Source organism: Passer domesticus, chromosome 5 (assembly GCF_036417665.1).
Source record: "Passer domesticus isolate bPasDom1 chromosome 5, bPasDom1.hap1, whole genome shotgun sequence".
Classification (NCBI taxonomy): domain Eukaryota; kingdom Metazoa; phylum Chordata; class Aves; order Passeriformes; family Passeridae; genus Passer; species Passer domesticus.
In genome coordinates, this window is record NC_087478.1 from 50,305,042 (window position 1) to 50,325,303 (window position 20,262).

Genomic DNA, 20,262 nt, shown 5'->3' on the forward strand with positions numbered 1-20,262 from the left:
TCTTCTCTTCCTCTTCTCTTCTCTTCTCTTCTCTTCTCTTCTCTTCTCTTCTCTTCTCTTCTCTTTCTCTTCTCTTCTCTTCTCTTCTCTTCTCTTTTTTCACCACCTCATTTAAGAGCTGTTTTATGCCAAGAAAAGTATGTCTTATAATTTTTGCCTGCCTGGTATTGTATAGGTAAAGAACAGCTGGAATAGTTTAAATCTGTGCTTTCTATTTTAATGAAAATAACACAAGAGTGAATGGTGCTTCTGAAAAGCCAAGCTCCTTAGTCTGATAGAGTATCTGCCTTGGTGAAGACAAAACCCAATACTTCTATCAGCAACAGAATGAAAGATGCCATATTTCTTACAAGCCTGTGGAATTCTACTTGGATTCTTAGCTGTGTCACATGTCAGGGTTAGTAACAGATTTCAGCAGATTTCACATTTCTTCCTTGTGCAGGTAGCTTTGGTCCCAGCAATGGATAGTCCCACAGCTTTCTGGTAGCCTTGCTCTTTTCTCTGCTCAGTTGTCCATTTGCACAAAATATAATGGAAGGTAACATGTCTGAAGATTTCTGCTGCTTTCACATCTGACTGATATTTGACAAAAGCTCTTCTTCTACTTATTTCTTCCAGAGACTCCCCAAGGCCAATATGGGCCATTCTGGGCAGGGTCAATAATGGTGGGCAGAAGCTTCTGCTCCAGCAAACTGAGCAGCAGACACTGGTGCTGGTGGCAGGAAGAATTCCAGATCTCCAGGGCTCTCTCTTCCTTAACAATGCTCCTTCCTGTCTTCCCTGTCTATGTTGAAGAATGAAGATCACAAGTCCTCAACCACTCTAAAATTCAGTTTTTCTTACTCTGTTGAAAACCACTCAGATAACACTCTGCACTCTGCAGAGCACATCCTTTTACCATGGCAGAAGTGTTTGTAATAATCTATCTGAATTGACATTGCAGAAACTAGTCTTCCCAATCGCAGCACTTGACTCTGCTGCTATCAACCTGAAAGAATCTCTGTAAAAGATGGTTCCCTTCTCAGCTTTCTTACAATGACAGGACACTTAAAACTCTTCTCTTTTTAGAAGTACCCAGCCATGAAGCCTAATTTCAGTCTCTAATGTGGGGAAGAGCACTTAGAATGCAAGAAATGTAGTCCAGCAAGTTCCATGTTTCGACAGAGTGAAAAAGGAGACTTCAGTAAGAGACCCACTTAGTTCCTTGTTCCTTTAAGGATAATGATTCATAGTTATGTTTTTTCTTCACCTGAGTATTCACCTCACCTGGCCTGTAATACGAGAGGGCAGGACACTCACAGGTCTTGAAACTAAAGATTTTTGAGATGATTTGGGATATGATTATATAGTGCTCTTTAAGTCCACAGGTAATTTTTGGGAAACATAATGTTTATCCTTTCATGATTACTGTGCATGCGAAACTCTCCTTCAGGCATTCTTATGGTCCATACTTATTCTTTGGCTGAATGAATATGGAAAAGAGAATGTTAACTGCACCTCAAAAGTGAAAATCCTGTTGTTTCTTATCCTATTCATATCCTTTGAGGCAGGGGACCATGCTCTTCTGGCATGTCCATACAACATGATTACCTCATTACTCTTGTATGTCAAATGTTGCTGATTATACAAGCCACAAGCTTAGGAATGGAAATCAAAGTCTTCATGGAAATCAGTCCATTAGGAAACCATTTCTACCCTAGACAGAAAAATCGGTTTCTCAAGGTTGGCTCTCACTAAAGGCAGAAATTTGGTTGTGATTTTCCAGGTGCAGTGATAGAGTGTTAGTTCACAGAGTTTCACCAGAGGCAAATATCAGTGAACTAATGAAAATAGGCTACTTTTTCATCCATTCATCAATATGTCAGATCACCCCGTCCAGAGGCAGGAAACCCAATAAATATTGCAGGTAGATGTGGTATTCTTTTAGAAATTTTATATGTTGCTTTTTTGTCCAAGTCAGAAGTTACATTAAAAACGGCAGCAGACTTAGATTTACATGGATGAGAGATCAAGAAGAGGAGAAAACAGCATAACAGTTATAAAAAATATATCTGCATTTTGGCTAAAGAACTGATCAATTATCTATTCCTTATAATATTGAGAAGGACAAAATAAATATCCTCTTAAACAGTTTAAATTAGATTGCAATTAGGGCTTGCAAATGTTGGCCTGGTAGCTGAGTTTTTATGGTGTGACTCTCTCTGGTCTTGGAATCGATAGTTAAATAATTTTTAAGTGTATTAGATTGGAATGGCTACGTTCCTTTAAGATGTTATCTTGTTGCCTATGAAATACCTATGCTGAACTTGCATTCTTGACATTCATCAATATCTTCAGTTTTAGAAGATACTGGAGTACTTACAAACATATGCAGGAGTTGGCTCTACAAATCATGCTACATTGGCTTTACATGGTACTCTTATTCATTGTCATTTTTTAAAAGTTGATGCAGACACAGCTCTGCTACACAATCCTTAAAAGAAAGAACGCTGATCCCAGGGAATTGTATTATACCCATGGGACCTCACTTGATCTTTGACTCTTCTTCAGCTCTCCAGGACAAAAGAGTTTGTATCAGAAAGCTGACAAGAGGCTTTTATAAGAAACTAAATTTCAGGGGTCTTGAAGAAAGCCAGTGAGCACGTGTGGTTTACTCTGTCGTAGGGAGAAATGGAGGAATTAACTGATGTTGCATGAGGAGCAAAGGGAACCTCATCTGTTTGTCTTTGATTTTCTTAGCAGAGAGGAAGCTGGACAGAAAGCCATCTGAATTATTTAATCTACCCTGCATCCATCATTTGCAAGCAGGCCATCATTCCTTTTTATAGATTGAATGATCAAGCACCAAGCAAGGGATGATGTTTTTTTCCTTTCCTCCATGACATTGTTGACAAGAGACCATCCTCTAAAGCCATTTGGTCTTGTATTGATATCCTTTAGATTTGGCAGACAGCAGTCTCCCTTCCTACAGTGTTTATCCACATGATATATTGCTAGGCAGCAATCACTACTCTCTATCAGCCCTAAATAAGAGCTAAATAAACAAAGCTTGATTCCTGTCTTTTGCAGGAAAAGGCTTTAGTGTTCCCCTTGTATTTTAGCAATCTGTTTCTGGGGCTATTCTAGTTTAAATTAACCCATCTACATCACAGCTAGCCAAAACTGGACATATTTCTTGGTATTAACCTTGCCTCAATGCATCTTGAGATCACAGATGTTTGCTCCTCTCATTCTGGTGGGTCACACACAGCCTACTTTTGACAGTCACTCACAAGACTTTTCTGCTGAAGTTCAGTTGTGATGTTATGTCTTACATATCGTTCTTGATAATTTCAACTTTAACAATCTTTTATCAACTCTCTCCTCTTTATTATTTCAATTTATTGCACACAATATTTCCCCCCCTTTCCTTTTATGTGCATCTGTCCCATGTAAAATATGTCTCTCAGGACAAAACTCCTAGGGTGGAGATAAGGAATAAAGCAAAACACCCTTAAGAATCACAGATCTATATCCTCCCATGGAAGGCAAATCAGAGCCAATTTGCTGGCTTTTGTTAAATCTCATTTGTTTCAACACATGATTTATCACCGGGGTCTCCTCTCACATCTCTGAAACAAACACCAGATGCTTTCCACGTTTCCTTATTTTTCCAGCCATTTCGATTCAGCCAGCATCAATTCCAATATCTCAATGAGGGCCCTGTTTGTGCAGTCTGACAATAAAATCTATATCTTTATTCACAGCATTTAGTAATTCCTAAAATGCGGTTGATGGCATCTTAATGGTCATTTCATCTCTGGGTCAGCTTTTAGCAGATTCTCAGAATAAAGATGGATGCAAGCCCTCTGGAAGACAAGACCCCCATCACTGTGGTGGCACAGTGCAGAAATGGCAAGGAAATGAAGAGAGAGGCTGGGCATGGGAGCTGATCTCTAGGCAAACAGTGTAAGCACCAGTTCTGACTTTTCCCTAGAAAGAGGTGGAAAGAGGAAAGAGGGTTCTGCAGCCTTTCTCACTGGGTTTTAGCTCACCAAGCTGGAAAAAAAATATTTCAGTTGTATAAAGGCTCATGCATATCCCTACATGCTTCTTTTGTTCTACTGATCTGATGGGACATCATGAAACTTAGCATTGATTTTTGGAGGGAAAACAGGAAGGAAGAGCAAAAGGCAATATGTCAAAAAGGCTCCTTCTGAAGAAAAGACCTCTAGAAGGCAAGTTCAGGCAAGATTACACTTGTCCCACAGTTTTGAATTGAGTCAATTGATGACATTACTATCTATGACGACACTACTAATTTACCTGGCCTTTTCAGCCTTGGAGATAAAAATGTGCCCAGCTACATTCTGTGAAAGCCTGCAAGGTAGTGAGTGGAGAACTTCTAGCAGGGTGTCGTTAGGGTGTCTCTGCTGTTCTACAACTGCTCACTCACCCCAGTATCTTCTAGGCCACTTGACCACTATCATTCCATTAGGAATTTATTTTTCTCAGTATCTAATTCTCTCACAAGGGCTGAACAGAGTGGAAAAACCTCTTCTCTTGACACTAATGCAATCCTAAGACTCGTTGGCCTTTCCCACAAGGAAACCCATCTGACTTGTGCTAGACTTGTCCATTAAGATGCCTGCAAGTCCCTCCTTACACCAAGAGAAATTTCTCAGAGAAAGTAGGAAGTTGTACCATTTCGGCTACTCATGGCTCTAAACAAGCAAATGTTGAGTGGGTGGTAAGTACCATTTTCAAGCATGACCTGTGGATTTGAACTCAGGCCCCCCAAAACAAAGAAATCCCTGTGTTCTCCAGTGTACCATGAAAAAATCTTTCAAGAAACTTTGTATCCTGCTTCCATTACAGATTCCCAGTATTTATAGCTTTAAATGCTTTTATGCAGGAGGAAAGACAAAGAAGCATCATTATCATGTTTCAAAAAGACAGTGAAGTGCTTTTTCATCTCCATTATTGAGAAATTGAGTCAACTTTACTCTATATAAATTCTGTCTCTGAGACTTTTGTTCAAATCATATTTGCTACTTAACAAAACTTGATTTACTGAGGGGGATATGCTAAGAAGAGATGGAAGGGAAATATTAGCATTTCATTGGAAATTTCAATATTGATATTAAGTGGCACCAAACCCCAGACAAATTGGTGCTTTTATTAACTTAGACTGCTAGGAACTAAATACTTTTCTTCTACTGTTTCTCCTTCTTTTCCTGCTTTTATTACTCCAGCCCTACACATCATACCATTTTTCTTCTGTGTGTGATCTCACAATGATTTTTTCCAAATCATGTACTGAAAATTATGGACAATGTGGTGTCCATAAAAGAAGTGAAAGGCAAATAGCAATGACTACCTCCAAGCACAAAACAGATGAGCCTTTCCCCACAGGGGTCTAGCAGTGTGCAAAGTGATGAGATGATGGCCACTGACCCTCAGTCAAGGTACACTGTGTTACTGGCACTTCTGTTTTTAGACCTTCATTCAGTCCAGTCAGTCACAGCTCATCATAACAACCTCAGCAAAAACTCCTTTTTGTCTTCATGTGTTGGAAGGGTCACCCAAGATCACTTCTCCTTTGCAAAGAACACATTGAATTATGAAGCCAAATATGATTTGTCTGAAGGGGTCTGAGAATATTATTAAAGTCATGCATAATAATGATATATATTTAATTCCTTTTCTTTGATAACTGCTTTAATCTTGATGAACATAAACTTATATTTCACCTGGATGATGAAAAAATGTGGTATTTTTTATGAAAGGAACAGCAATATCAGGACAATACCAGTAGAGAACATGTTCATAAATCACACATCCATATAAAACCATTAGGAAGTCACTAAGTCTGACATCAGATTAGAGATGTGGAACTACTATGAAAGATTCCAGCTTGAACTGAGGAATAATATTTGAGTTTTACTTAAAAACTGACTCATGTAAAGAAATTACCATCAGCCTTGTTCACTGCTCCAAGCTGATAGTGATACTCAATCTTCCAAACTACCATAGTATTTTTAACATGATTGTATACACTTGCTGCTTTCCAGCCCAGATAATTTGGGATTTCTGCATGAAACTTGATGAGAAGTTGCTATGCAGGTGGTTCCTCTTTCTCCTGAAACCAGATCGATTGATTGTGTTTTTCAAGCCTATAGGAAGAAAAACATTTCTTGATTCAGGAAACAAGCCTATAAGAAGAAAAACATTTCTTGATTCAGGAAAAAGTGATTCAGTGCTTTTTGCATTATTTCTTGTTGGTCTGCCAGGACTCAAGCTAAATTCTCTTAACTCTGCTGCTGATTCATTGATCTTTACATCAGGCTTACCCAGTTGCTGCCACTGGTAAGCAGTCACACAGGCAAATAACACATTTACACCATTGATGAACCTGCTCAGTAACTACTCATGAGGGAGCCAGTGATTCATAGCTTGATGCAATGGAGAAGAGTATGCCACTTGCAAATAGTTTCCAGCTGTTCATTTAGATGTGTATGCTAAACACCACTAAAAAGATGCTGAAATGAAAAGGCCAAAGAAGTAAAAAATACTGGTGTTGAAAAAAAGTGGCAAACAAATTAAAAAAAAAATCAGGACTACACATTCTTTGCAAGAATAGAAAAACCCCACAAAAACAAAATATGAGGAAGTCTGAAAGAAAGAGTTAACAGGTTCAGATCAGTCTTCAAGTACTGTATAATTCTCTACCACTCATTATTTACACCTCCCACACAACCTTTCCCTTGCTTCTTGTTTTGTGCTGTAATGGAAATGCACTGCTGAATCTCTACTGTGGACTTTATACATTGTTTATTAAGTAGTAGAACATATTTTGAAAGAAACACATCCCAGGGTACATCAAGCTCTGTCAGACTGTGATAGGTTTTCTCAGAGTGTTCAAGGCTGGTGAAGCAAAATAATTTGCTTATGGTGAGGACTAAAATGATTGATCCATTTGGTGACTTGAGATGTGTCGATTATAGGGTGTTGTAGGCTTATGTAGGTGTATGGGCAACATACTAATTAGTATTTCACCATATTGTATAGTAGCTAGCACAAGCAACAGGCATATTTTTATCATGTACTATAATGTATGTTTGAACTTGAGCACATTAAAATCCCCTATTTCCTGTTTAAGTAATCTATTTCTCATCGCCTAGAAATAGCCTCTTTTGAAATGCCCACAGTTTTTAGAAAAAACTTTAAGAATTAACACATGATAATTTACTTTTGAGGTGAAATAAAGATCAGGCTGGAAAGAAGACATTTTTAAGGAATTACGAAATGAATGTAATTAACCCTTAACCACTTTCCACTTAACTAATTAACTGCTTAACCCTGAAGTATTTATAAAAAATATAGTGGAGTCTGTGATGATCTGCAGACTTTAAATCACACTCAAAAGCCTTTCTAGGAAGTACCTTCTAGCTAATCAAGTATCAATGGAATTGCTGCAGGAATTGCAAGAAGAAATTTCATACCTAAGTAAGAGATTAGGGGATCAAATAACTTTCTCTATAATTCTATCATTCAGAGATTTCACAGAATAAAAGGTCTTTCTTGTGTAGCCCTCCAAGCACTTAAAAAATGAATACATTAAACTTAATATTTCACACATCATCTGTCCCTTTCTCATCTGGGCAAACTGAGGCACAGGGAAGTTACAGGGCTGGTATTTTTAGAAGTGGTCTGCAGTGCTGGGTGCCATAACTTTGAGATGTTCAGCGTTTGATGTGCAAAGGGGGATTAGACATGTCACATTAAAAGGTCTGAGCTCCTGTGCTCCACCTGTGCAGTGAAAGTACATATGGCAGCAGGAGACTGACATCCTCACATCCTCATTTTCTCTTTTATTCTTCTCCTCCAGTGCTAAACAGAGCTTAGCACATTGCATTGGCAGCTATGATTCCAGATGGCTGAGTGGATCTACCAGTGGTCTTTTCATCCCTTGAAAAGAGAGCCTCCATGTTCAATGTGTGGATCCAAAGTCTATCCAGTAGATTCAGGAAGGTCAGAGAGCGTAATGAAAAGTAGGAGTGGATTGCAAAATGCTAAAAATGTTGCTTCTGATGCCAAAATCTAAGTAATCTTCTGCTGCTCCTCCTTGCCTTTTACCCAAAAGCAGCTCACATACCCGTAACACATTATGCTGTCACAATCATTATCCACCAACCTTTAGAAACACAGGAGAAAAGACTTAAGACGATAACCTGGAGCCCTGCCTAGTCCCATTGCTTTGACCTCTCAGCCTGTCTCACAATGATGTCTCCAAGCACAGGCATACATAAGCTGCCTGTGCAACATTTTTGGCCTTCTCCCTTGAGTACTTGCTCTGGCCAATTTTTCTAATCAGTGATCAGTGATCAGCAGACCATCAAATGGGCCATACACACCCAGCAGATGGCAGTGGCTGTGCTCAAGCATGACATGACAGCTCTTTGCACACAGAACTGGCTACAGAACAAAGCAGACTGTTCAGGCCACCAAGGCACAGGTCTGCCCCTCCTCTGAGCCCCAAGTAAAGCAGTTTGCTACCTGCTAAGGCACCTGAGTGTCCTATTGAAGGTCTGAAGCATTCTTTACTGTAAACTAGAAATATGCCTGGGAAGCAGAAGAGTTTCACTGACTTCTGCTTTCTAGGACTCCATAGGAGCCCTTTCAGTTGGGTGAATCCATAATGTATGTCATAAATGAGCAGGAAAATTGGCCTGTGTTGTACTGTTCAGCCCAGGGGTGCACTGTCAGCAGGAGTAGCCATACCTGTGATTCTAGAGGAAGCACTGTCCTTTGAAGGACCTAAAGTTTTGAGAGCTGCCAAAACTTATGCATGTACTCTATGGTTTTCTATTTGTCCTTGTAACCTACTTCCAAAACTTCCTGGAAACTCCCAACAGACATCTCCAGCATTGGTTCCACATTTCTTGGGGTGGGGAGAGTAACTGAGCTCACTCCTAAGGGAACTGTCTTTTATCATTATATTTCCTTTATCATTTTGGAAATCATCCAGCCCCATTTAACCTAATCACACTCTTCTTGAATGTAATAGATATTCCTCTTATGCTAGTATTTAATAGCTGTGAATATAGAGAAAGCAATTTTTTTTGTTTGCTTATACTAGGTAACAACTTCAGTTAGAGGCTAGAGCCCTATTATGCAGGAAGTTGTAAAAATAGCAGTCACAATAAGCTTGTAGATGGTTATCATGTCCCTCAGACCTTTGGCATGTAATTTTTTAAGGGGAGGAGAGTTAGAAGACAGATAAAACTAATCAATTTTATAATTCATATCTTTTCATAATTTTGATTAACTCATGTAATAAGGAAGTCCCAGAGCATCCCCATGGAAGCAGACTCTGAAGCAACTTGTCTGCATCCACCTCACAAAAAGAAGTCCAGAACAGGAGCCAGTATACCCATTATGCTCTCAGCAGCATCTCACAGGGGACTGCCAGTTCTGCCTTGTGATAGAGCATTTCCATTTGTGCTTCCCAGTGTTTGCACAGGTATTTTCTTACATTGGCATATGAGATATGAGTTTGTGTTACAAAAATTGGTGCATATTTCATGAGTGTGCTTTCCTAAATGGAGATAGTGTCTCTGCGCCTCATACCTGCTGGAAATCAAAGGCATGTAAGAGTGCAACACAACCACACTATTTAAATCAATATGTTGTCATTTGCCATTAACCTTTCCATTCACTTCCAGCATTGCTCTTTTTCAAATCAATTGGAATTAGTTCTGTGCATGAGCTTTCTGAAAGCACCATAAAAACTTTACAAAAAGCAAGCAAGAATACTTGGTGTGGTTCATCTCCTCATGGACCTAAACTTGTGACAAGGAAACTGGGAAGTCAATCTAGGTGAGGAGCTTACAGCACAGCATTTGGGAGCTCTGGAGGGAGCAGGTGGAATTGACAATATTCCTGCATTTTGCTTATTAACAACTGGAAGGGAAAGTGAGGGCACATCAGTTTGGTTGAAGACAAGTGTGAGTTAGATTGCAAGACAGATCTGGTCCTACCTTGCTGAAGACAGTACGTGGACTGAAGAGCCTTGCAATCGAGGTGGAATTCAGCCTCTGCCTACAATGAGCTCATTAAAAAAAATATATCTGCTTCATGTAGCACCTCTATAACAAAGACACTGTCTGTGGTGGAAGTCATTAGGACCCACTGGAACAGAAGCAGTCATCCATCTGCAAAACAGGAACGTAATAAAAAACAGACTGAGAATCCCTGCTGTAGAATTAACCGAATTGGATGCAAATGATATTTTTGGTCTGTATAATGCACTCAGAGTTTTGGTTTTTTTGTGATCTATCTGTATGACATGTAGCAGTAGAGTGTTATCCAAAGGTAGATTAAATTAAACTTCTTCTCCTCTCAAGGGTCATTCCTTACAGTTAGAAAACAATTCCAAAGTTAAGACACTTTAGTGTAAGATTTACTGCTCACATTTAGACTATAGTTTTAACATATGTGCAAGCAATAATAAAGAGCAATTCAACTGAAGAACTGAAAAGTACATTTATTGCAGAGACCCACACTTCAATTTAAAAGGGAAAATGTGTTTTAAAATATGACTTTTATAGCAAAACTTACTGGTCCACTTTAAAGTAGACTGTCAAAGGAATTATAAACAGCTATAACATTGCTACTATCAGAGTTTGTAAACAACAATAAATGTAAGAGCTCAAGTTGTGGCTACACTTCTGTCCAACTAGATATGGTAAAAACAAACAATGGAGATGTTCTCTTTCCAAAACCTACACTTCCATGGCTTTTTCTTTGTTGTGGTTTATCCTGACAGGCAGCTAAACACCACACAGCAACTTACTTCCTGCTTCAACCCTGCGGAAGGAGGGACAGAATTGGGAAGAAGTAAAAGTTGTGAGTTGAAATAAAGGCAGATTAATAGAGTAAAAAAGGAAGTGATGATGATTATTATAACAATGATAATAATAATAATTATATATATATATTTTTTTTTTTTTTAATACAAAAAAGTGATGTATGATGCAATTATTCACCACCTACTAACCTATGCCCAGACTGTTCCTGAGTAGCAGTCCCTGGCCAGCTTCCCCTTAGCTTATATGCTGAGCAAGATGTCATAGGGTATGGAATATCTTTTGGGCCAGTTAGGGTCAACTGCAGTGGCTGTATCTCCTCCCAGCTTCTTGTGTGCTCCAGCCTACTCACTGGTAGGGTGGTGTTGGAAGCTGAAAAGTCCTTGAGTTAGAGTAAATATTGCCTAGCAACAGCTAAGCAATATCGGTTTGTTGGCAACATTATTGTCATCTGAAATCCAAAACACAGAACTGTGACAGCTACTGGGAAGAAAAGTAACTCTATCTGAGCTGGAACCAGAACGCTCTGGTGGAGGCCATAGTTAATGGTTTGGCATAGCTCAAAATTACCTGCTAAGTCTCTTAAACCAGAGTAAATGCAGTGGTTTAATATTCTTGCATGATCATCCTAGATCTTGTCCTGACATAGAAACCTAGACACAGATGCCTCTATTTTCACCAGAAGGAATAGGGTCTATAGTTCTTAGCAGAATGTCTAGCTACTTAATAAAACAGGCACAATACCCAAGAGATTAAAAAGGAAAGCCATGAACCAATGTCTTATGTCAAATGTAAAATTGCTTTTTAAATTGTCATTCTTCCAGAAATATTTAGGGGATGGAGAGGAGAAACAACTCTCAGACTTTAGGAAACTGTTTTCTTCTGCCTCTGAAGTACATTTCACATTTCCCTTCAAAATTTCCTTTAACGTATGTTTCTACTAATACTATAACAGGGTTCTGGTTGTAAGCCAGAGTTCTGATATCTTGTCCTTTTTGAAAACTACTGTGTTATAATATTTATCAATAAATAATTGACATTTCTTTTCATTTTTCCTCAACAAACTACCCCATGTAACCCTCCTTGTTTTGGCTTTATAGAAATAATACGCACACTTTTTCCCTAGCTTGCCTATTTGACGCCTAGGTCACTTTTGCTGTCAGAATCTATTTATTGAATAAAACCCATTTTTCCCTTCTCAAGATATAGTGAAAAATGTGCAAGATCTCCCAGTACAGGGATGTTGGTTACTAGGAAACAAAGTCTCCAGAGAGCAGACTAGGAGCACAAGCCTTGCACTGCAAAGATTTATTTGAGGAAAATTCCTACAACAAGGGTTGAAATTAAAATAATAGTAATCTAAAAAATGCTTTTGCTGAAGGACAAATTTAAGAAGAGAAATTGATATCTGTAAGAGTTGTACAACAGTCTTCTCTTGTTGTAAGAAGATGTAATAGTCCAAACTTGGTAGATATCTCTCAAGAAAGAAATTGAAAACATTCAAGTAGAAAACAAACAGATAAACAAACAAAAAGGTATAGGGATTCATGAATCATATAATGGTTTGAGTTGGAAGAAACCTTCAAAAGTCCATCTAGTCCAACTGCCCTATAATGAGCAGGAATATCTTCAACTAGATAAAGTTACTCAGCCCCATCCAACCTGACAGAATGCTTCCACAGATGGAGCATCTCCCAGCTCTCTGAGAAACTTGTGACAGGGTTTTACCACCCTCATTTTAAAAATGCTTTTTTCTTATATCTAATCTAAATAACTCTCCTTCACTTTAAAACCATTACCCCTTGTCCTACCACAACAGGTTTCCTAAGAAGTTTATCCCCATCTTTCTTTAAGGCCCCTTTCAAGTACTAGGTCATAATAAGGTGTCCTCAAAGGTTTGTCTTCTCCAGGCTGAACAACCGCAACTCTCTCAGCCTTTCCTCATAGGAGAGGTGCTCCATACCTCTAATAGTCTAATAAAATCCATCTGCTTTGAATTTAAAAGATTTCTGCTCTTCTTTGGGGTAGATTCTTACAAAGACACATTCTGGGCACAACTGCACTTGACTAATTAGGAACTTTGTCAAAATTCTACATTTGAGATATATTGTCCAAAGCTTTTCCTAAATGACTTTCTGTCTCTCCTATGAGAAAGCCCACAACATCCAGTGGGTTATATTGTTTGAAATTCCTCAATGAGGTCTGGAAAATATGCAAAATAGGAGATGATCAAGCCAGGAGTCACTGAAGACAAATTCAATACAAAATATTTTTAGTACTGGATCAAGGTCCCAAAAGGATCAATGTGTCTGTATTACTTATTTAGAATGACATATTTTAGAAAGAGAGTTTTAAGGGAAATCTTCCCTTTTTAGCTGCTTGTATTTTCACTCATCTATCACCAAAGCATAATATGTGTCCCAAGGAGAAATGAAGTTAATGAAGATCCCTGCATTCAACTGTCCTGAATGTCATCCCAGTAAAATGTAAAGCCCCTTGGAAAATTCCTAGAGAGGCTGTCAGCTGATAACCTATTATGTCTGCTCTGAAAGAACCATGAAAGAAAGCACAGCCTCTGGCTATTTGTCTTCGATGTAATTGGTGTGTGTCAGATGCTCTCATGTTCCAAAACACAGAGTGGAGGTAACTGCAAGAGCCAGCTGGAGCCTGGCCCTGCAAAGTTGGTGCCAGGCAGTTTGAAACAAACACTGGCATTTCCCATCCAGCAGTTTGCAGTGCTAAACTCACTGAAGGCAGGCAGGCAGGCAGGGACAAACTTGCAGAGGTAAGCACATATATATGATGGGATAGATACCAGAAGAAGAGGTAGCCTTAATTTTGGTAAGTTGTTCTCAGGTGAACAGAAGAATAACAAGCTTGCCTACTCTTAGACCAAAGAAAACTCCCAAAACAAAACAAACTAAAAAAAGCAACCTGAATGGCCCCAGAAAAATTGAGGGACATCAGTAAACCAAGGATAATTGTAGTTGGGTCTGCTGTAGTGTAGTTTTTATCACAGACAGTTGCAAACATGATTTTTTGGTTTAGTCAAAATATCAAATTATGCAGAAAACTTGGGGGATGTGCAGCCAATCAAAGAGACCAGGAAAGATAATGTCCTTAAGATAAGGAGTCATGGCCATTTACAGAGAAATAGTCAGTGTCCCATGTATGGACTTCCAGAGGCCTCCAAGGAAATGGCATTAGTTAGTACATACTCAAAATTGAAAAGGCATAGAAGCATGTAGTCAACTTCCTAAATTCCAGCTTTGATATTAAAAGGGAAGAGCTCCTTTTGTAAGCCTTCACTCTGGTATTTCACTCATTCATTCATTCATTCATTCATTCATTCATTCATTCATTCATTCATTCATTCCCTTCCTTGAATTTGTGGGTGGGTACTGCCAGTCGAGAGAAAGGAAAATCATTGCATTTGAATTTTGCTGATTATTTGACCATGCAAAGCACTTGGGAAAATGCATCAAAAACATCAGCATAGTAGAACCACTTTTCAAATATTTCTCTCTCCAAACCCACAAGAAGAATTGTCACATGTTCTACATCAACTCTTTCACAACAAATATCAGTAAAACCTGGTGTCAGTAGCGACTAAAAGCTCTTGACATGGTCAGTGTCAGTTAAATATGAGAAATGTTTAGGAGTACATGGCTCGGACTACCAAAATCAGGTTGTACCCATTAGTAGATACTTGGTTTAAAAGAAGTAAAACTCTTCTTTTAAATAATTCTAGAAGCTTGAACTTCCCCTGTGTTAATTAGTCATGGACTCATCTACCTGACAGGACACATAAATGTGAAAGAAAAATAATCTTAGGTGTAAAATACAAAGGGAGGTCAAGGGATGGCCGTATCAGCTTGTACTTATGACAGCTTACTGCAATCAACAGCGGCGGAAAGTGGTCTTTGAGCAACTAACTTGCTGTTCCCTGTGGAAAACTGGTATTTGCATGTGGTGTGGGTGAACTCTGGCCAGCAGCCAAGCTCCTACAGCCCCTCCCTCCCTCCTGTCTTCTGTGGGATGGAGAGAAGATAGAAAGGAGCTGAGGAGACTTGTGGATCGAGATAAAAATAGTTTAGTAGGTGAAGCAAAGTTGCGCATGCTAGCAAAGCAAAGGAGGAATTTGTTCACTACTTTTCTTTCAGTAGCAGCCAGATGTTTACCTGCCTCCTGGAAAGCAGGGACTTTGAATGCCAGTGGTTATTTTGGAGGACAAGTGCCATAAAAGTATATTCTTTTTCTTCCTCCTCTCCTGGAGGTTCGATTGCTGAGCATGGCATGCTGTTGCATGGAGTATCTCCTTAGTCTGTCTTGGTCAGATTCCTGCCTTTGTCCCCTCACAATTTATTAACTATCCAGCCTACTCTCCAATGGAGTCAGAGTGGGAAAAAGATGCATTCTTGTCATTGTGCAAGCACTGCAAAAATAGTTGAAGGCTGGTGTGTTATCAGAAAGTTTTTAATCACAAATCCAAAACCCAGCACTGTACAGCCTGCTATGAAGAAACTTTACTCCATCCCAGCCAGACTCAATACACATGGATTCATAAGACAAAATCAAGCACGAGAAATAAGGAGATTATCACAGAAATTGCAGTCAACAGGAGCTAGTGAGGAGCAAAGTCTTAACATCTTCAGTCCTAAACCAAAAATTATACTGCTAGGCCCAGAGGAATACAGTGGGTGATACTTTATTGCAGGATGTGGACTTCAGGCCTTGGATCTGAAATAACAACATATACAACCACTATAACAAGGTACAGAATGGGAGATGTATACTAGGACATCCTGGGAAATGTCCATTAATAACAACTGCATTAACTACATTAAGTGAATGCCTAAACAACAACTGCATGTGACATTCGAATTTTGTCCTTGTTTCTACGCTAGGAGAAATTTTCAGGTCATGAACAAGAAAGCATTGCTGATGTAATTCAGCAGAGCATAAAAGCTGTTTGTTTGCTGGAGGTTCTTGCCCAGAGATACAATGTACTGGATCTGCTGATGTATCAGCATGTACTGTTCTTCCCCCATCTTTGCCAGTTAGGACTACATGATATTCTGTGACTTTAGTCTTAGTGTTAATATCAAAAAATTCAAAAAGCCTGGAAAATTATTGGTGACAGTGTTAAGACCCAGAGACTGACACAGAAGCTCAATTGGAGAGCAAACCCAGTGCTGTATTAGCAGGAAAATTTTGGAAATTGCAAGAATTTAATATCAAGGTCTTGTCATCCTTGTCAGTCTTTGTTCTCCCAGGAGGAATCAGAGTAAGGTGGCATAAGTCCAAGAACCTACTACTTTTGAAACGTTGTCTGTCCTAGACAAGGAGAAGTTGCCAGACTGTTCAGTTGGAGGTGTCTGCAGAACTGCACAAACATTTGACATGTCCTTAAGTGTGGTAAAAGGAAAAATTATGCATAATACTTCATCTAATGCACTAACCTTTTATGCGTTTCAGTTTTCTGTTTCCTATTTACCTAGCTTTTCTGTGTCCTTATTGCTTTGCCACCTTATTTTCATGGGATTCTTCTGCTTAAATAGGCTAGTAAAAAGTGTAACAACAGTTATCACTTTTGCTGGATAGAACATCAGGAATTTTTTTCTACAGTCCACTGTGGAGTTTCTGAACAGTTTGAGTGACTCCCTTAACAGAATGCTCCCTGTCTTTGGAACACCAAGTGGAATGTCCCCCTTAGCACCAAAAAACCTTGGCCTAGTTCTTTAAACCTAGCTCTTTACCTCAGTCTTTTTTCCTTATCTACCCAAAATGTCCCCAGAGGAAAAACACATAACCTCAAACCTTAAGAATGCTCCCTTTCTTGTGAGTTTTAATTAAGGTATAGAGTTCATATCAGTGCTATTTAAAATCTGCAAGGAAAACTTTGATAAGCCTAGGAGAAACCACACTTGCCATTAAGAGAAGGATTATCCTGAAAAAACCCACCAAAGACTGCTTCCAATTAATTCAGATACATTTAGAGGGAGTGCACTTAACAGACTGGCAAAAAGCATAAAAACCCAGAGGAAGATTCTGACACAGAGGTACAAGTTAGGCATAGGTAAGTTAACAACAAAGATTTAGGACAGTTATACATGATGGAGGTCTTAAACACAAGATAAGGGGATTTATCTGGGGAGGCTTACAGCAACTGCCTTTTTTGAATGTGCTGTGGTCCTTTTCTAAATTTTTAAATGTGGCTGTGGGACTCACTAGTTGAGTCAAGGCAATTTTTCATGCATAGTCCTGCCCCGTGGCAAATGTGAACTAATGTGTGATCTCTCAGCCTTTGCATAGAGGCAAAGCTCAGCTTATCTTTTATTAGCTGCAGGCTAACCCTGCACACAGACCATGACAAGGGATCATCTGATATTATTACCTTGTTCAGGAAACTGAAAGCTTCCAATGAGGCACTTAAAAGAAAGGGCAGTCTGACTAGTGTCAATAGTCATTAGGGATTACTTTTCAGAGATAGTGACGAGGTGAAGAAGTCGAATGTCACAGTAGTAAAGTCTCAAGTGAGCCATAGGTTTGAATAAATCATCAAAAATGGATCAAAAATACCTGTTTGAAAGTGAGGTGTTTATAGGGAACTCATCATAAGTATGCAGATTTGAAAGTACTTCAGTCTTTGAAAAAGGTTGTTGATTTTTCCAGGTAGCTCCAAATCTCTCAAATAATAGATCAACACAATCTCCTCGTTTACCCTTGATGCTCACTCCAAGGAAAAGTAGAAGTTTTGAAAGTGTTTCCTAGCTGATTGAACTCTGTGAGCTCCAAGGAAGTCCAGGATGGGGGATTGGCCCCACAGCTTTCTAACAAAAGACTAAAGAACCTACATTACTAAACAGTGGTAGACTGAACAGGCCCTGAAGATCTCTTTAAACCAGGCCTGGTGAGACCATCAGCAAACATCAGCTGAATCCTTAGATGTACCATTACCTTCTCCTTCTTAAGAGAAGACATGGATGATTTCGGTCAATAGGGTAAATTCCTGTCTGACTGGCGTCCTGTGAATCTTGGATATTTTCTAAGCAAGGCTGAAGGATATTTTGCATAAGGCCATCATCGTAGAATAGCACCTCCAAGCACTTACTCACATTGTTTCATTTGCTATGCTGGTTCTTCTCCAGGGAAGTGGGATATTTTTGCGGGACAGATCTGGGACAAGAGGCATGGCACTACTTTCCATTGGATACAGGAATACAGTTCCTCTGTGCCTTGCTGATCATTGGCTATTGCAATAGTCTTCTGATTGCTGTGGTATGACAGAGCAGCCCATTTAATTTACTGGGAGCTGGCTCTTCCCATATACAACCTGATGTTCAAAAAAGAATCCTTTCTAACTTCTCCTCTTTCCTTCCCAATATGCCCTGTGCCCCTCAGCCATACTCTTGCACATAGTGGACCTGTCCTTCAGGTGGAATATCTGCAGGGACCAGCTGTAAACACACAAATCAGCAAGCAAACATTTTGTAGTGTGGAGTATCATTTCTACCAGCAGTGTGTGTGTTTGTTTGTGCACACTAGAATTGGATATCTCCTGCTCCATAAATCTGTGGAGGAGAAACCATCAGTTTTTCTTTCCCTTTCAATCTCATCTTTTTGGTGGCACCAATGAATCAACAGGGAAATGGATCCCTTAAATATTGTCACTTTGCACAGTTTAATAGCTTTCCTCCAGTACTCTTGCTTTTTCCTTCATCCAGCAAGCCCAGCCGAGGCTCAGATGCTGCTTCAAATGCATTTAGGATGTTTCCACCAAGCACAAGGTCTCTTACAGGCGATTTATTTTTCTTCATGATCTGTTTTCCACAAAATCTAATTATAAGTGCAGCCTCCCCATCTATGAGACAGTGGTTCAAGGCTGCGTAGTTGAGTTGACAGTAACGCTTATGGAATTGCACATTAGAGAGGGACTTTTGAAGAGCACTGGAGCTAGACAAGGTTGCAATGCTGTTGCTCTGTTCTGCACCAAGAAGGGTCATGTGCAAAACATGACACTGTGTGACAACTATTCTGAAAAATTTAAAATTTTCACTTTTATTTCCTTGTAAGAGAATAATATGCTATTACAGAAAAAAGAATTTTGAAGAAGCATGAACTTATTACTGCAGTCCTCTGGCCCCAGTATAATACTATTTCACTCATTTAAATTCTTTCCCAAAAGCATCAGTGTAAACAAGGGCTCATCACCTTCAAGTAATTATTTTAGATCTGCAATAGCAAGTAATTTACATGTGCTTACTTATGACACCAATAATCTAAAGCAATTAATTTCTGTTAATTTCAGCTTTTCTCTAGAATTTATCACCAAAGATTGAGATTGACTGCATGAAGAAGGCATGTAAAGAATGCAATCAGTCCCTTTCCCTCAAGGACACCACACAGCAACAGCTCAAATAGTAACTGTTACACTGCATAAAACCACAAAGCAAAACAGAACTTCACACCTGACAGCTGAAACATGACACAAGCAGGTAGAAATGAATTTTTCTAACTGCTAATTCTCCAGAATCTTATTCCACAGAATCAGTTCTATACATGTATTGTGGAGCAAAGCTAAGCTAAATGCAACCAATAAGTCTTCTTTGGTTGAAAAAAGTTAGGGGATTTAGAATCTTAGATCACCCGTACCATAGACACCGCTAGGGAAAAAGTTGAGCCATTTTTCTACCAGAGGATCCCCCAGATGCTGGGGTGAACAGCCATAGGAATTTTTCTGAGTAGTGTGGAGATGAAGCAGAGCTGCAAGGCTGATCCAAGCCACATTCTCTGATGGCAGAAGGGGCTGTGTTAAAAAAAGGCAGCAGCATCAGTTCTGCATCAGTGCAAGACTCTCCAAAAAGACACTAGATACCCATTAATGGAAATTCAGGAATTTTCTGGAACAGGCAAGATGATCTGTGCCAGTCTAAATTTGCAAACAAACCCTCAGAATAAAGTTAGCTTTTGGCAAGGGAAATGCATCCCCCACCTTAGTTGTGTATTAATTAACCAGGCCTTTTACTTCAGGGAATAAAATACTGCCCTTTGCTGTTCACACACTTTCTGCTAACACACTCTCTTTATATAATCTGAACCTGTTCACTAACCAAAGCTCTAAATTGACTGCTAATTTTGTGTTGGGTCAAATTAATTTTGAAACCAGATTAATTAAAGCAGATGAAGCTTTGTTTATCCATTATTCATGAAGCTCATTGGAACAGGAGTACATTAGCTTTATTTAGGATATTACTTTAATGAACTCTATTTTTTGACTGTTAATGCTCCTTTTGAGCAGAAGTTCAGGTCTGTGTTGTTGGGTGTTTTTGGATTTGGGTTTTTTTTTTCTTTTGGTGGTCTTAGTGCAAACAATAGAACTAGCTGATTTTCTGGCTCCAAAATATACAGC

The 20,262-nt window shown here is 39.1% G+C and overlaps 2 long non-coding RNA genes across 6 annotated transcripts in view; one reads left to right on the plus strand and one right to left on the minus strand.

Annotated features, from left to right (window-relative positions):
* Positions 1–20,262, minus strand: part of LOC135300683 (uncharacterized) — a 154,861-nt gene that overhangs the window by 59,513 nt on the left and 75,086 nt on the right. For both annotated transcript variants that reach the window (XR_010362455.1, XR_010362454.1), the window contains exon 2: positions 10,023–10,196. This is a non-coding gene — a long non-coding RNA (uncharacterized LOC135300683). The remainder of the gene's footprint in view (positions 1–10,022; positions 10,197–20,262) is intronic.
* On the plus strand, positions 8,069–10,919 carry LOC135300681 (uncharacterized). Of its 4 annotated transcripts, XR_010362451.1 has the most exons (4): positions 8,763–8,832; positions 9,324–9,628; positions 9,708–9,861; positions 10,811–10,919. It is a non-coding gene; the product is annotated as an uncharacterized LOC135300681 (long non-coding RNA). The 4 variants fall into 4 exon arrangements; XR_010362452.1 differs by lacking the exons at positions 8,763–8,832; positions 10,811–10,919 and adding an exon at positions 8,069–8,568 and having other exon boundaries at positions 9,708–10,053; XR_010362453.1 differs by lacking the exon at positions 10,811–10,919 and having other exon boundaries at positions 8,606–8,832; positions 9,328–9,628; positions 9,708–10,053.